This window comes from Podarcis gaigeae (assembly GCF_964106915.1).
Source record: "Podarcis gaigeae genome assembly, chromosome: 13".
Lineage (NCBI taxonomy): Eukaryota > Metazoa > Chordata > Lepidosauria > Squamata > Lacertidae > Podarcis > Podarcis gaigeae.
This window is the reverse complement of record NC_139689.1, coordinates 12,528,056-12,546,231: the sequence shown is the minus strand read 5'-3', so window position 1 is coordinate 12,546,231 and position 18,176 is coordinate 12,528,056. Positions and strand designations below refer to the sequence as shown.

General features: G+C 40.6%; 1 long non-coding RNA gene across 2 annotated transcripts; it reads right to left on the bottom strand.

The window, feature by feature from the left end:
* Window positions 1-1,430: 1,430 nt before the first annotated feature.
* Window positions 1,431-16,021, bottom strand: LOC310829136. Of its 2 annotated transcripts, none has more exons than XR_014557181.1 (3): window positions 15,907-16,021; window positions 14,763-14,889; window positions 1,431-1,484 (listed from the first exon to the last, which is right to left on the bottom strand). It is a non-coding gene; the product is annotated as an uncharacterized lncRNA (long non-coding RNA). The 2 variants fall into 2 exon arrangements; XR_014557182.1 differs by lacking the exon at window positions 1,431-1,484 and adding an exon at window positions 14,324-14,384.
* Window positions 16,022-18,176: the final 2,155 nt, after the last annotated feature.

Here is an 18,176-nt window from a genome sequence, read left to right as displayed (position 1 = left end):
ACACATTGATTTTTTTTTTTTGCCTGCAAAAATGGTTTTATGTTATTTCATATTTTCTTACAAAGGAAAACGGCCAGGTAAACAGATATTTTTGTGGAGGAGGGTCAAGATATTAACTGATATGCATCACGATCAGCTGGCAATTACTGACATGATTTTCTACAGATAACTAATTCATTACTGCAAATGGTTGAATTCTTTGTCACATCATTTTCCTTGAAGCAGAGGCAGTGTTTAGCACAATCAGCTGGTGATTACTGACATGATTTTCTACAGATAACTATGTTATTTTTTTTAAAAAAGCAATACTTTTTTGTTTTAGCCTGCCAAAAACATTCTCCTGCCCTTCTCCCCCTCCCAATGCCCTGGGAATATACACTAAGGCTAAATCATATACAACAGTTGTGGAGTCTCCATTCCAGCCACACTCTTCCTACCTGTAGAATCTTATAAAGCTCCAAGATGGAGGCCATGTGGCTTGAAGTTTCAGAGTCAAGGCCCCCAATGGCAGCTACCAGCTTCTTTTCAACACCACACTTGTAGTTGGGGATGGTTTTCCTATGATGAGAGATGAGGTTCAAAGTATTCCGATAAGTCATCTTTGCTTCACAGTAGCTGTCATAGATCTGGAACCCCAAAGTGATGTTGGATAAAATGTTGGGGTTCTCGTTGACCTCATTCACAGCAAAGACTAAGGAAAGGACATGCTGGTAGTTCTTTGGCACTGTGCTGAAACAATACAGAGATTATGCATGTGGTGGGTCTTCCTGCTTCTGGTGGACAGACCTCATGTTTTGAAAGTGAATAAACACACAAAGGCATTATCCCACAGGATTCAAATTTGGGGACATGCAATGAAACTGAATTTTGAAAGATCCAAGGGAGACAAAAGAAAGTAAACACTTAAGTAAGCTATGAATTTATTCCCACAAGAGTTAGTGATGGCCAACAATTTATGTGGCTTTAAATGAAGATTTGACTTTTGTAATGAGCGATAGAGCTACTAAGCACAGTGGTTATGTTCTCTCCCCACTATTGGAGGCACCATGCCTTTGAATCCCAGTTTCTGGGAATAGGAGCGGAGAAGACTGCTGTAATGCTCAGGACTTGCTTGTAGGTTTCTCATGGCCATCTGTGTTCTCCCCTATTCCTACTTATGGACAGTCCAGGTGATGGTCCCATTTCATTGACTCTAGCTCAGTCTACTGATGGTCTGCCTGTCCTCTCTACTACAAATCCTACTAGCTACCTGCCAGCACTGATGAGACTTCTTTTTGACCATACCATCACGTTTATTATCAATTTTTTATTATGTACGTACTTAACCAGAAGCTTTTATCCCCAAAGGAATAAAAATTATGTTCTTACACTAATTCATCAACAGGTGTTTCCTTTGGCTTTTCCTTGAAGTCTATTGAAGTGAAGACTGGTAAGAAGAACTGTGAAGTGATTCCACCAATAACAAAGTGCCCCGGATGATAATACTGGTGTTGGACGTGGAAGAGGTCAATCACACAATGCAAAGCAGAATGTATAAAAAATAGAGGGAACAACATGAGTAGGGTCCAAAAGGGTAAACTTAACATCTTGAGATGTGGTGGTTCTCTTCTTAAAAATAAAGTACCTGTTTCGGTCTAAAATACTTATCATCACCCAATGTCATCACCTTCTGTCCTGTTGCCCTCCAGCAGCTCTAATCTATGTTTATAAATAAATGGTAGAATAGCTGTCATTGGCACTGGGGGGGGGGGTTTATAAGCATTCTGCTGTTTCTCTGTGGCATATGGGCTTCAAAATACCATATGGATGATGCCTGAGAAAGAATGAACTGCTGTTTGTTAGGATAATAACATGGTACACTGTCCCAGAGGGGTTGCTAGGTCTGTGGTACCATGTGCAGCAGAAACATTGAACAAAATAAGTTTTTCCCCCTTGAAAATATCTTATCTGTTTTATTGCAGATTGGGCAGAGCACCTGGTTTCAGGAAGATCTGAATGGGTGTGAAAATAATAGTGGATTAGCCAGGCCATGGGGGAAAATGGAAAGGCTGGTGTTTCATTATGCTCCAGAGAAGGGAATGTTCCAAAGTATAGAAAATGTCTTGCATGAAAAAGTGGTCAGGTCCAGCATCTTGACTAACAAAGGAAGGAAGAAATAGTTCACTGAGAACTTGGCCAGTGTTAACAGGTGGTTTTGTGGTTTTTTGCAAGTATGATGTCCATTCGCATTGAGCACTTCCTTGCTTACTTTCAGGCTGCCAGAAAGGGCCCTCTGTCTGTTTTCTGATACTGTAAACAGAACCAGGCACACTGATTGCTCAATAATCAAGGAGTCAGCACATGGCACCTCTGTCAGATAACCTTGTCTGTTGCAGAAGCTAAAGTTCTGTTCTCAATCCCCCTTACAAGAAAGGAGATTCCGCGACTAAATATCAGGAAGAACTTTCTGTCAGGAAAGGCTGATAGACAGTGGAAGGGACTCCCTCAGGCAGTAGTGGGCTCTTCTTCATTGGAGGTTTTAAAGCAGAGGTTGGATGGCCATCTGTCACGGGTGCTTTAGCTGAGATTCCTGCATTCAGAGGTTGGGAGTGGATGACCTTCAGGGACTCTTCCAACTCTACTATCGCTTAAATGTAAATGTAAAGGGACCCCTGACCATTAGGTCCAGTTGTGGCCAACTCTGGGCTTGCGGCGCTCATCTCGCTTTATTGGCTGAGGGAGCCAGAGTACAGTTCCGGGTCATGTGACCAGCATGACTAAGCTGCTTCTGGTGAACCAGAGCAGTGCACAGAAATGCCGTTTATCTTCCCTCCAGAGTGGTACCAATTTATCTACTTGCACTTTGACGTGCTTTTGAACTGCTAGGTTGGCAGGATCAGGGACCGAACAACAGGAGCTCGCCCTGTCACAGGGATTCAAACCACCGACCTTCTGATCGACAAGTCCTAAGCTCTGTGGTTTAACCCACAGCGCCACCCGCGTCCCTTCTACTATCACATGTTCTATATTAATTAATCAAATTAAAGCAAGTAGAACAATACAATAAAAAATATTAGGTGTAGAAGTACAAACAGAAATACACAAAATCCATATATTTGAAAGAGATTTAAATTAGATAAGTAGAGTACTTAAGAACATTTCGAAGGCCAAATTGCATGTTGTACCATGGAAAGGGAATCCTTTGTGTCTCTATTTCTTGTGTTCTGTACATGATAAAATCCCACCAAACTGCACAGAATATTTCACGACATTCACAGACTTTGGAAACACATTTTTTTATGAGCAAATTTTTCAACTAATGCTAAACAACATATATTTTTATACGGGAGCAGGTTGCAAGTACTGTAAGGTTTTCCATATTTTGACAGCTGAAGTTCTGACACTAAGCAACATCTATATCAAGAGATGAGCCCCTCAGGTTGGAAGGCATCCAACATGCTACTGAGGAAGAGTGGAGGACAATTACAAGTAGATTAAGAGCTGATGAAGCGGCTGGGCCAAAGCTGAAAGATCACTCAGTTGTGGATATGCCTGGAAGCGAAAGGAAAGTCCAGTGCTGTAAAGAAAAATATTACATAGGAACCTGGAATGTAAGAACCATGAATTTGGGTAAGTTGAATGTGGTCAAAAGTGAGATGGCAAGAATAAATATTGACATCCTGGGCATCAGTGAACTAAAATGGACAGGAATGGGTGAATTCAGTTCGGATGACCATCATATCTACTACTGTGGGCAAGAATCCCGTAAAAGAAATGGAGTGGCCCTCATAATCAACAAAAGAGTGGTGAAAGCTGTACTGGGATGGAATTTCAAAAATGATAGAATGATCTCAATACGAATCCAAGGCAGACCTTTTAACATCACAGTAATCCAAGTTTATGCGCCAACTACTGGTGCTGAAGAAACTGAAACTGACCAATTCTGTGAAGACTTACAACACCTTATATAAATGACACCAAAGAAGAATGTTCTTCTCATTATAGGGGATTGGAATGCTAAAATAAGGAATCAAGAGATAAAAGGAACAACTGGCAAGTTTGGCCTTGGAGATCAAAACGAAGCAGGGCAAAGGCTAATAGAGTTCTATCAAGAGAACAAGCTGATCATCACAAACACGCTTTTCCAACAACACAAGAGACAACTCTACACATGGACATCACCAGATGGGCAGTATCGAAATCAGATTGATTATATTCTCTGTAGCCACAGATGGAAAAGGTCTATATAGTCAGCAAAAACAAGACCTGGAGCTGATTGTGGCTCAGATCATCAGCTTCTTATAGCAAAAATCAAGCTTAAACTGAAGAAAGTAGGAAAAAATCACTGGGCCGGTAAGATACAGTCTAAATCAAATCCCTTATGAATACACAGTGGAAGTGAGGAACAGGTTTAAGGATTTAGATTTGGTGGACAGAGTGCCTGAAGAACTATGGATGGAGGCTTACAACATTATACAGGAGGCAGCAACGAAAACCATCCGAATGAAAAGGAGATGCAAGAAAGCAAAGTGGCTGTCGAACGAGGCCTTACAAATAGCAGGGGAGAGAAGGCAAGTAAAATGCGAGGGAGATAGTGAAAGATACAGGAAATTAAATGCAGATTTCCAAAAAATAGCAAGGAGAGACAAGAAGGCCTTCTTAAACGAGCAATGCAAAGAAATAGAGGAAAACAACAGAATAGGAAGAATCAGAGATCTCTTCAAGAAAATTGGAGATATGAAAGGAACATTTTGTACAAAGATTTCCATAATAAAAGACAAAAGTGGAAAGGACCTAACAGAAGCAGAAGACATCAAGAAGAGATGGCAAGAATACACAGAGGAACTATTCCAGAAAGATATGGCTGTCTCGTACACCCCAGGTAGTGTGGTTGCTGACCTTGAGCCAGGAGCCAGACATCCTGGAGAGTGAAGTCAAATGAGCCTTAGAAAGCCCTGCTAATAACAAGGCCAGTGGAAGTGATGGTATTCCAGCTGAACTATTTAAAATTTTAAACAACGATGCTGTTAAGGTGCTACACTCAATATGCCAGCAAGTTTGGAAAACTCAGCAGTGGCCAGAGGATTGGAGAAGATCAGTCTACATCCCAATCCCAAAGAAGGGCAGTGCCAAAGAATGCTCCAACTACTGCACAATTGCACTCAATTCACACGCTAGTGAGGTTATGCTTAAAATTCTACAAGGAAAGCTCAAGCAGTATGTGGACCGAGAACTCCCAGAAGGGGCAGAGGAACCAGAGACCAAATTGCAAACATGCGCTGGATTATGGAGAAAGCTAGAGAGTTCCAGAAAGACATCTACTTCTGCTTCATTGACTATGCAAAAGCCTTTGACTGTGTCGACCACAGCAAACTATGGCAAGTTCTTAAAAAAATGGGAGTGCCTGATCACCTCATCTGTCTCCTGAGAAAACTCTATGTGGGACAAGAAGCTACAGTTAGAACTGGATATGGAACAACTGATTGGTTCAAAATTGGGAAAGGAGTACAACAAGGCTGTATATTCTCTCCCTGCTTAATTAATTTATATGAAGAATTCATCATGCGAAAGGCTGGGCTGGATGAATCCCTAGCCGGAATTAAGATTGCTGGAAGAAATAGAGGCGGCGCAAAACAGCAATGGCGGTCCTCTTTACTCAGTGAAGAGGGGCTCCGCGAAAAAGGGTCGTCCGCTACGGCAAAGCGGAGACCCATCAAGAAAAACCGCAGGCAGAGTGAGCCTGCGGCCGTGGGACTCGGCGGGCGCCCAAAGCCCCCCCCCCGGAAACGAAGAAGGAGCTCCGTAAGGGGCTCCGGAACGTGAAAGGGGGAGCAGCGCTGTGAGTTCATCGCTCTTTTCGTGGACGCAAAGCCGCGCTGCTGCCGCTGATGAGCGCCGACCTTTCTTCTTGAAAACATCAAAATTGGCTGCTACATACCCGTGAGTAAGGGGAGTTAAACATCGGAAAAACTTGGGAATTTGGTTGAAATTCGGCTGAAAACGGGAGGCGAGTAACAGGAAGTCCGTCTCCCGATCCTGCTAACCAGATTAAAGCAACTGCTCAGAAGAGCGCTGAAGCGCTTAAAAGGGACTGTAAAAGTAAAACGAGGGTGTATTTGACAGACTTTGTAGTGAAAAGACAAGCAGGAAATCTTTGCAAAAGTTGTGGATCTTATTTTTGGGACCTTCTTCCTAATTTTGAGCTATGTGGAGTTAAAAGGGACAACCCAGCTATCGGGCTGTCAGTGTGCAAAAGAGAACTGTCAAACTGCTGATACTGTTATTGGAGTTTAAACTGATACATAGACTGAGACACTAATGTTTAAACATTGTTGCTGGGACCTTTCTTGACACCTTGTGGCCTTTCTTCAAGAAAAAGAAAGCCTGGGGAAACTTCCTTTTGTGCTCTGGAACTACTAAAGACTTAACATAGGGAATATAAGAACTTCAATGGCGGACAAGAGTCTTCTCCTTCCTTGAAACTTTGAAATACCCCCACCTAGAGGATTGTGGAGACATAGAGGCCTGGGAACTGTACTTTATTGTGACTCTCTGTGGTTAAATTGTTTACATTCTGGACTTGTCTAACTTATGAAACAAAAGAAAATTTGACCTTGAACAGAGGCAGGTGTGGAATGAGCGGCACAGGGAGAACAAGAGCAGCTAAAGCTAAAGAAAAAGAAAAGAAACCAGGGCAACTTGTTCAAACAACCCTATCTCATCAACAAAGATCATCCGTCCCAACTGTGCTGACAGCACAGGAGGTGGAAATTGAAGAGCCTGCTGCAGAAGATATGGCAACTGGAGGATCTGAAATAGTCCTGAAACAAATCTTGGAACAACTGGCAATTTTAAACCAAAAAGTGGACAATCAATCATCAAAAATTGACCAAGCTACATCCTCTATTAGTAAATTATCCGAGCAAGTTTCTCATCATACTCAGGCAATTGAAAAATTGCAAGGGGCAACGACTGAAAATTATAAACTTGCTGTGGAAGCTTGTCAAAAAGCAGAACAGGCGAACAAAAAGGTTGATGAGATTAGGGGGGAAGTAAGGCCTCTGAAAAGACAGGTAGGGGAACAACAAGCCTACCTGTCATTGGTTGAATTGAAAAGTAAGGAAAATAATCTCAGATTAAGGGCTATCCCAGAACTGGAGGAAGGAAATCTACAGGGATTTTTAACACTTTTGTTCTCCAAATTCTGGGGGATTGAGGAAGATAAGGACTTTAAAATTGTGACTGCCTTTAGACTGGGAAAATTGATAAAGAAGGACAAGTCCAGAGACTGTTTGGTTATTCTGAGATCGAGAGAGGAAAGAGACAAGATACTAGGCCTACATTTTAAAAAATCTTTGGAGATAGAAGGTAAAAAGGCTGAAATTTACAGAGATATACCTAAACACCTTTTGGATCTTAGGACCACTTATACAGATTTGACCAAACTGTTGAGATACAACACAATCCCTTATAGGTGGGAGTTTCCGCAAGGATTATCATTTACCTACAAAGGAAGGAAAGTAAGAATTAAAACACCGGAGGACCAACAGAAGTTCCTACACGATCACGAGGAGGACCTCCAGAAAGGAGCTGCAGCTTCTTGGCCTCCACCACCACCGGGACCATCTCCAAAGCCTACACCGTCTGGATCTGGACCAGCATTACCACCTCCGGGATCGGAGGGAAACCTAGACACCCCACTGTAGACCCACCAATTAGACCAGGATGTCGCTGCAGCTTCTTAGTTGGAATATAAATGGCGGAAATTCTCCGGAAAAAAGAAGAAAAGTATTTCATATTTTGAAAAAAGAACAATTGGACATTATTTGCCTGCAAGAAACGCATGTGACAAGGCTCCACAGAAAAGTGCTAATTAATAAAAGACTAGGCCAAGAATTTATCTCTTCGGACAAAGTGAAGAAAAGAGGAGTGGTGATATATGCAAAGGAGAGCCTGTCACCGAAATTCTTATTTAAAGATGAACATGGCAGAATTTTGGCGATTGAAATTCAGATACAAGGAGAAAAATTTCTGATATTAGGAATATATGCCCCAAATGAAGGAAAATCGGAATTTTTCAGGAAGCTGCATGAGATTATGCAGGACCTAGACTACAACAACATCATCATGATGGGTGATATGAATGGGGTTGTGTCTGTAAATATGGATAAGTTGCAAAGTGCTAACATAACGAAAGATGGCAGACTACCTAAAACTTTTTTTGAAATGACTGACAATGTGGACTTGATTGACATATGGAGGGTTAAGAACCCCCTAGGAAAAGAAGGGACTTTCTTTTCTGAAGCTCATCTGACATGGACACGAATCGACCAAATATGGATAACTAGAGGACTGGCACCCAAGATTAGAAAGGTGGAAATCTGCCCAAAAACCTGCTCCGACCATAATGCTTTGAAAATGGAATTGAGACTAAATACAACCGGATCCTTCAGATGGAAAATGAATGACACCTTATTAAGGGACGAGAAGATTGTTAAGAAGGCCCAAAAAACTTTAAAGGATTATTTTGAGATAAATTTAAATACCACCGTGGAAAAAAGAATAATCTGGGACGCAAGTAAAGCAGTTATGAGAGGGTTTCTAATACAACAAAACACGATCAAGAAAAAGCCCTGGAATGAAAAGAAGGAGAAGATATTGGAAAAAATAAGAGATGGAGAAAAAAAAACTAAGATCTAGGCCCAAGTCGAAGGAAGTGCTGAGAGAAGTGAAATTTTTCCAAGCACAATATTTGAAACTGATAAATCAAGAGGTGGAATGGAGAATTAAACAAATGAAACAAAGATCTTTTGAATCAGCAAATAAGTGTGGGAAACTGCTAGCATGGCAGTTGAAAAAGAGACAAAAACTTAATACAGTTACAAATCTAGAGATTGAAGGGAGAATGGTTCAGAAACCCGAGGAAATTAGAAAGTGCTTCCAGAGATATTTCAAAGAACTTTATTCACAAGGGCCACAGAAAGATTCGGAGGTGGACCAATTTCTTAAAACCAATGGATTACAGAAAATACCTCAGGAAATGAGAACAATCCTGAATAGTAATATCACACAGCAAGAAATTGAAAGCGCCATTCATAACCTCCAATTAGGCAAATCTCCAGGCCCTGATGGACTTACCTCCAAATATTATAAGGTTCTGAAGGACTATTTGATACAACCTTTGATGGAGGTTTGTAACCAGATTATGGAGGGGAGGAAGGCACCGGAAACGTGGAAAGAAGCTTTCATCACATTGATACCTAAACTAGAAACTGAAAAGACCCAGCTCAAGAACTACCGCCCCATCTCACTCCTAAATGTGGATTACAAATTTTTTGCAGACATTTTGGCAAGTAGGTTTAAAAAAGTGCTTAATGAAGTGATCCATAAGGACCAGGCTGGCTTTCTCCCTGGTAGGCATTTGTTTGGCAACACAAGAAACATTATTGATATTTTGGAACTTTTACAAACAAAGCTTAACACTAGAGCGGTGCTAATCTTTATTGATGCGGAGAAAGCCTTTGACAACATTTCCTGGATGTTTATGAAGAAAAATTTGGAAGGGATGGGAGTGGGGCGGGGGTTTGAAAATGGAATAGAAGCAATATATTCAGAACAAAAAGCGAAATTGATAGTAAACAATGTGGTGACAGAGGAGTTTAAAATTGAAAAAGGGACACGGCAGGGGTGCCCCCTATCCCCCCTATTGTTTATTTCAGTTCTGGAGGTGCTATTGAACTTGATTAGAAAGGACCGGTTGGTACAGGGAATTGAGGTCGGAGTGAAACAATATAAATTGAAAGCATTTGCAGATGACCTGGTATTAACATTGCAGGAGCCTGTCTCTAGTACTAAAAGAGTGTTAGAATTAATTTCGGATTTTGGTCGGGTGGCGGGATTTAAGTTGAACAAGCAAAAAACAAAGGTTCCAGCAAAAAATTTGACAACTACAGATGAGTTCGTGAAAGAAACAGAATTAAATGTGGTTTAAAAAGTAAAATACCTAGGGGTGTATCTGACCTCCAAAAATTTGAATCTGTTTAAAGACAACTACGAGAAATGTTGGTCAGAAATCAAAAGAGATCTGGAAACGTGGTCAAGATTGAAACTTTCCTTGTTGGGCCGAATAGCAGCTATAAAGATGAACGTTTTGCCAAAAATGTTATTTTTGTTTCAGACCCTACAGATCGTGGACAAGGTGGAATGTTTTGGAAGGTGGCAGAAGGATATCTCTAAGTTTGTTTGGCAGGGCAAAAAGCCCCGAATAAAGTTTAAGATATTAACTGATGCGAAAGAAAGAGGGGGATTTGCCCTGCCAGACTTGAGGTTATATTATGAATCCGCAGCCTTCTGCTGGTTGAAAGATTGGATCTTACTGGAAAACACTGATGTCCAAGATCTGGAAGGGTTTGACAATGCTTTTGGGTGGCATGCATATTTGTGGTATGACAAGGTTAAAGTGCACAAACTGTTTAAAAACCACATTGTCAGGAGAGCAATTTTAATGGTCTGGACAAAATATAAAGACTTATTGGAGAGTAAGACTCCGAGGTGGCTCTCACCGGTGGAGGCCAAGGCACGTAAGAGACCTAATATGGAAGCCAATTGGCCTAAATATGGGGAAATTATTGAAAAGATTGGAAACAATTGGAGGTTGCAGAGCTTGGAAAAACTAAAAAACAAGGTGCGAGATTGGTTGCATTATGCACAAATTCAAGAGGTCTTTAAAGTAGATAAGAAGGTTGGATTCCAGGTGGAAAAATCGAAACTAGAGACAGAATTGTTAGAACCAAAAAGTAAACTACTCTCGAGAATGTATAACCTGCTGCTTAAATGGAACACTCAGGATGAGACAGTCAAATCCGCTATGATAAAGTGGGCGCAGGACTTGGGGCATAACATTATGTTTGAAGACTGGGAAAGGTTATGGAACACCGGAATGAAATTTACGGCATGTAGTGCCTTGAAGGAAAACATTATGAAAATGATATACCGGTGGTACATGACCCCAGTCAAGCTTGCTAAGATATATCACCTGTCTGATAATAAATGTTGGAAATGTAAGGAGGCGGAAGGGACATTCTTTCACCTCTGGTGGACCTGCCCGAAGGTGAAGGCCTTTTGGGAAATGATTCATAATGAACTAAAAAAGGTACTTAGATTTACCTTACCTAAGAAACCAGAGGCCTTCCTCTTGGGCATGGTGGACCAGAGGGTGTTTAAGAAGGATAGAACTTTTTTTATGTACGCCACCACAGCAGCAAGGATTTTGATTGCAAAATATTGGAAGTCACAAGATTTACCCACACTGGAGGAATGGCAAACGCAGTTGATGGACTACATGGAACTGGCCGAAATGACTGGCAGAATCCGAGACTTGGGAGAAGAAACAATCGAGGAGGACTGGAAAAAATTTAAGGACTATTTGGAAAAACATTATAAGTTGTATGAATGTTAAAAAACGCACCTTTTAGGAAATTCTAGCTTCAGTAATGTTAAACTAAAGAAATGGAAATTAAGGTACAAGAAGTCAGAGATAGAATAATGAAACAACTTTATTGTGTTAAAATGAAAACGTACATGATTTGGGTTACAATATATTTGAAATTGGGTAACATGATAAAATGAAAGATACAACAAGTATTGAAACAAGTTAACAAATTGCTGACGTTATGTATCACAGAGAATGCAGGGTTGGGAGGACGCGGGGAAGTCCAGTAGATTTGGAAAAAAGAACAAGAAAATTTGTAACTTTCTTTCTCTACTTTTATAATATGCTCTTTATTCCTTTTTCTGTATTTCATAAAACTAATAAAAAATATTATAAAAAAAGAAATATCAACAACCTCAGATATGCAGATGACACAACCTTGATAGCAGAAAGGGAGGAGGAATTAAAGAACCTTTTAATGAGGGTGAAAGAGGAGAGCGCAAAATATGGTCTGAAGCTCAACATCAAAAAAATGAAGATCATGACCACTGGCCCCATCACCTGCTGGCAAATCTTGGGCTCCATGATCACTGCAGATGGTGACAGCAGCCACAAAATTAAAAGACCCCTGCTTCTTGGGAGAAAAGCAATGACAAACCTTAAAAGCAGAGACATCACCTTGCCAACAAAGGTCCGTATAGTAAAAGCTATGGTTTTCCTAGTAGTGATGTATGGAAGTGAGCGCTGGATCATAAAGCAGGCTGATCACCGAAGAATTGATGCTTTTGAATTATGGTGCTGGAGGAGACACTTGAGAGTCCCATGGACTGCAAGAAGCTCAAACCTCTCCATTCTGAAGGAAATCAGCCCTGAGTGCTCACTGGAAGGACAGATCCTGAAGCTGAGGCTCCAGTACTTTGGCCACCTCATGAGAAGAGAAGACTCCCTGGGAAAGACCCTGATGTTGGGAAAGATGGAGGGTACAAGGAGAATGGGACGACAGAGGACGGGATGGTTGGATAGTGTTCTCGAAGCTACCAGAACTGCGGGAGGCAGTGGAAGGCAGCAGTGCTTGGTGTACTCTGGTCCATGGGGTAACGATGAGTCGGACACAACTAAACGACTAAACAACAGCAACAACAATATCAAGAGAACCTGAAAGCTGAAGCCTTCCCAAAAATACAAACCTTAAAACATTTAAAAGGTTATCAACAATAATGATTTTAATACTTAGATTGTTACTTATTTCTCTTTTTTAGCTGCTCTTTTGAGTTGGGTTCAGGCTTGAAGACAATGATATAACATTTTGGGGAGAAGATACAACCCAAGATTCCAGCACTGGAGGCCAAGATGGAGAAGATCTCCACAGCCACTATGTACTTCCCTTCGGTGCTTAAGTAGGATGGAACAAAAGAAAGCCACACACTGCAAAACACCAACATGCTGAAAGTGATAAATTTGGCTTCATTAAAAGTGTCTGGCAGCTTCCGAGCAAAGAAAGCCACAACGAAGCTGACCAGAGCCAGCAATCCCATGTAACCAAGAACATAGTAGAACATGTTGGCTGAGCCTTCATTGCATACCACTATGACTTCTTCAGGCAGAGAGTGCATGTCCAAATCTGGGAAAGGAGGGTCAGTACAGAGCCATACTATACAAGTGGTTGCCTGGATAGAAGCACAACCAAGAACAATAGAGGTGGAAAATCTTGTCCCCACCCATTTCCTCATCTTGGATCCTGGTTTGGTGGCCATGAAAGCCAGAACCACAGTGAGGGTTTTAGCCAAAACAGAAGAAACAGCCACTGAGAAGATGATACCAAAGGCAGTTTGTCGTAGATTGCAGGTCAGTAACTGGGGGCGCCCAATGAATAGCAAGGAGCAGAGGAAGCAGAGCAGGAGGGAGATGAGCAGGGTGTAGGTGAGATTCCGGTTGTTGGCTTTGACAATGGGAGTGTTTTGATGTTTGATGAAGATTCCAAACACCAAGGCTGTAGTTGCAGAAAAAGCCAGAGCCAAAAGAGCCAAACTGATGCCTAAAGGTGCTTCATAAGATAGGAAGTTTTCTTTCTTGCTGATGCACTGGTTTCTCTCCTGGTTAGGATACCGATCTTCTTGGCACTGGAAGCAATCATCCATATCTGGCAGTATAAAGAAATCAGGATTACAGTTATAGCATTTTGAGTCTCACTGAGATAAAAAAAATTATGGTATCGGATCAGGAAACTTTGAATTTCACTGTACTATAATTCAACGTAATTCACAGTATACATGATACAAAACATTATCTTTTTCAGGAAATTGTTAGAGTGTTAACACGTTTTGTCTTTATGGTAAGCTATTTTTGGAAGATTCTTTCCAGTGGATAATTAAATCAGAATTAAATCTAAATGATAAGCTCCATAAATGTATGTTTGTGTTTACACGTGCATAGAATTGGAATTTGGGTGTGTTTAGAGGGGAGAAATCCCTAGTTCATCAATAAGAACTTTCAAAGCTATCTGAATGGAGAAATAACAATTAAACATTAATGTTTCACAGCTTACCAGTAGAAATGGTTTTAATTTAGGAAGTTTCATTTACCAATATTCAGAGTATTTCCTATCCCAGAAAGGAAGCTTAATGTCAACAGAAGACTAAAGGTGCTGATATAATCCAGTTAACATACCTAGGAATATGCTCAAAAAAATACTATTGAATTGAAAATTCTAGAATTTTGGTGATCAAGTAAGTTTTCAGGTGTGGAGGTAAGCAGAAGATATGCTGGTTAGCAATTTGTAAGATTGTTTTTGGTAAAACACTTTTACAGTGGTACCTTGGTTTAAGAACAGTAAATATATTTCACAAAGAATAAATGGTATTGGGGAAAGATGGAGGCAGTTGGTACTTGACGGCTGGTTCATTCTTCTCTTAGTTTTCTTAGTTGCATCTTTGACTGAGAGCGTGGGAGTTTGGTGACTTCAAGCAGACATTGTCTGGAGGGGTTTTTGAGGACGGGCAAGATTTGGATTATTAGCTTATGCTCAGCTATGAAGGAGCTTTGAACACAAAAAGGACTAAACCCTCTCTTGGGCTCAAGGGACAGAAGAACATTCATATATTATTCATATATATATGAATAATACTTGATTTTCAACTGTTGACAACCAGACAAGTAACGTTTCTCTTCAGGTCTTGGGTGAGGCGTCTTATTCATATATATACATGAATGGATAATACTTGTTCAACGGTTGAAAATTAGACAAGTAAAGGTTTATCTTCAAATATTTTGTAAGGCGTCTATTTGTTCATAAATAGCTAACAAAAAACATGTTCTCAATATAGTTGATATACTATAGCATACAGTCCCCTACCTGTCTGGTTTGAAATCTTCCCTTCTGGACATGGAGTACAATCATAGCAGCAAAATGGTTCTCCCTCTTTCCTTTGTCTGCTGTAACCTGGATGGCAGTGGTCATTACACAAGGCAAGGGGCACGACCTGCCCATAAAACAGAAGGCATTGCATGTATTCTATTCTATTTGTGTTTGTTCTTTGCCTTTTCATCAATAGGCTGCTGCATTGAAATAAGGCACCCAGAGGTTTTTTTAAAAAAATAGATTAATTAATAAGTGCCACTAACTTTACAATGGTTGTGACAATCACCAATATTTGTGCATATTCAACCCAACAAAGATAATAGAATCATAGAGTTGTAGGGGACTCTGAGGATCATGTATCCCAACCCCCCACAATGCAGGAATATACAGCTGTCCTATAAAGGGATCAAACCTGTGACCTTGGCATTATCAGCACCTTGCTCAAACCAATTGAGCCACTCAGCCAGTAAATGGTTCAGGCACAGAAAATGTGAATATCTACTGATATATGTTTCCTTTTAAAATACGTTTATACAGATGAGAAGTGGCAACTTGGTTCCTTTAAAGAAATGAATCACAGAAATGAAACAAAAGTTTCCTACGAAGCACAATTTTGCATTGCATGCTTTCTCTGCTTGTTGCATGTGGATGTTCTCATTATTTTCATTATTGGATTATTATTTCACAATCCACCTTAAGAAAAATGAAATCTCAAATATGGCAACAGCAGAAATACAGTGCGTAGACAGAGGTGTATCGGAGCCAAAGAACACACCAAAAATTAATTACAATTTTTATTAATTTATAATTCCCTGACACCTAAAAAGTTCTTCCACAGAATGACTACAAAGGTTCTAACCCTTTGCTGCTAGCCACACTACACCAACACCCCTACCACTGGTCAACAAATCTTGGTTCAACTAAATAGTCTAGGCATTTCAAATGGTGTTTCAGGGAAGAGCTGCACGGTTTTAAACCCTGAAAGCCAAGATCCCTACAGTGACATGTAAACAACCCATCCCTAACATACAAAGAATCAATGCAGCTAAAAGAACTCATTCAGCAGGGTGTAAATGATTATGAAACAAATCTGGTGAATGCCGACCTATAGACCTCAGAAGCTGCAATTGGGTCCCACCTGGTTAAAACTCTGGTGCCATGTAATGATCTTTTCATAAATGGAGAAATCACTGCCCAGTGGTGCTTGGGGATCCACTTTCCCAACTTTCACTCTTAAGAAGGACTTATTTGGGAAAGTCACCCAGTTGATAATATCAAATCCACCTTCGAGCTCATGTTTCTCATTAAAAAAGACAGTGTCCCCAGCACTGTTGTTAAACAAGATATTCCTCAGGAAAGGTTGAAGCTACAGAGGAAGAAAGAGAACGGTAAATTGGGTAAAAGTAGAGAAGACACTACAAAGCTTCTGTTTTCTCATGCTGGGATCAATTCATACTATTTGTTGAAGCTCCCCTTGAGTTTTAAGGGGAGACATACCTGCCCAGGTTCCATTTTAGAAACTAATTTTGTTTTTCATAATTAAGAAGCATTTTTTACCTAGAGGTAGTAGCTGCCTTCATTCAATGTAAGTAAAAAACTTTACTTTTACAAATTTGCCTGGTTTATTCTGAGCAACAGGTAGAAACTGAGGAAAGATCAGCAGAACACAAATAAAAAGGGATAAAATGTGTAATTTCATAATTCCTAGCTTCACAGCATCCTTGCCATCCTTTTTCTCACATACATGTTGGATAGGAGGTTTAAATTCTAATTTATAGATTTAATCCTCAATCCATATCCATCCAACCTAAGTTCAACATTTCCATTCAACTCTTTTTACATAGACTTTGATACAACAAAAGCTTTTGAATTTCTTATTGAATTTCACCAAACCAATGCAAGTGTGTATTCCTTGACAAACTATGTTAGACATTACCTGGAAATATTGATTTTGAGGTCTCAGATAGTTACCAAGCACCATCTTTCCCTGTTTGGTTCTGGGTGCCAGCATGGCATGCAAAGCATGTGCCACAGCATAGACGGCATTGTAGATGCTGTAGCTTTGGCTGGTCATTTGCATTTCAAAAAAAGCCCCAGGAAGGCTCTCCAGCTTCTCCTCACCAGTGCAGAATTCCTCTTCCGTTTCCACATCTAGAAACTGGCAACCAAATGCCTGTTGCCAGAACAACCTGATAAAGCCATCGGCCTCAGAGTGGGGATTTAGGTTCAGGAGGAAACGGTGGAACTCCTTAACCTCACTGGAATGAGTGGCAAAGGATAACGCACCATGGAAGTTTTGTATATCCAGATCTTTGTGGTATGGCTCTGAAGAGAAATCCCAGTTGGCGGTCATAACCCACACTTTGTTTATGGGACTCATACTCATCATTCTACCTATCAGTAGCAGCCATTGCAAACCTGTCTTGGTGTTTTTGTCTGCATTGACAACAAATACATTGACATTTGTTTTGCTTAGGGACTCGGCCATATTCTGACATTTCTCTATCAACCCAGTATCATCAAAACCCCTGTTGATTACCATTCTCTCAGTGACAGCTATACAGATGCCATTCTGGGAAAGCTGGCGTGTCAACATTTTCACAAACGTTTCTCCTTTATCGTCAGCTGTGACAAATATCCCAACCCACTTCCACTGGAAATAGAGAAGAAGCTGAACAATGCCAGTGTATTGATGTGCTTCACTGGGGGCCATTTGGTACAACGAAGAAATACAGTCTTTTTTACTCACAGCTGGAGTTAATGAAGAATAGGTGATCTAGCAAAGAACAGAGGGATTTTTAAATCGCCAGGTATGATATTTATGTTTCTTTAGGTTTTTTATTCTTGCTGAGTTCAATAACTTTCTGAATTTAAGGATTATTTTTTGAATTTGCTTTTACGCATCCCTGCTCCTCATTTTCCTACTCTTACCATGTCTTATAGGCAGTAGTGGCTGGTGGAGTGGGTCAGGGGAACTTATTTGGCATTTTGGGACAAGAGTCTTTGTGATGTACAGGGAGGGCAAAAAGGAAGGGAGAGAGGCAAATGCATTATGGTGAGTGCTGGATTGGATACTGGTGCGTTTTCATCACACCAATCTAGCTCTTCACCTCTACACCTTTCCTTCTGTTTACAGCACACATAAAATGGTGCTGGGAGGTCCGCCTTGCAGGAAAAAGAGCTGATTTCCATGTGATACTTCAGAGCAAAATTTGTAGAATCTTCCAAATCATGGTTTGTCAAACTTTCTCATTTTTTCCTAACCACAGGGCCCACTTACATGGGTGGAAATTACTGAGGCCCATTAGACGTATGATAGTTAGCCAGAGGCAGAGTTTGGCATAATCAGCTGCAAATTCCTGACATGATTTTCTACAGATAACTAATTCATCTCTGAAAATGGTTGAA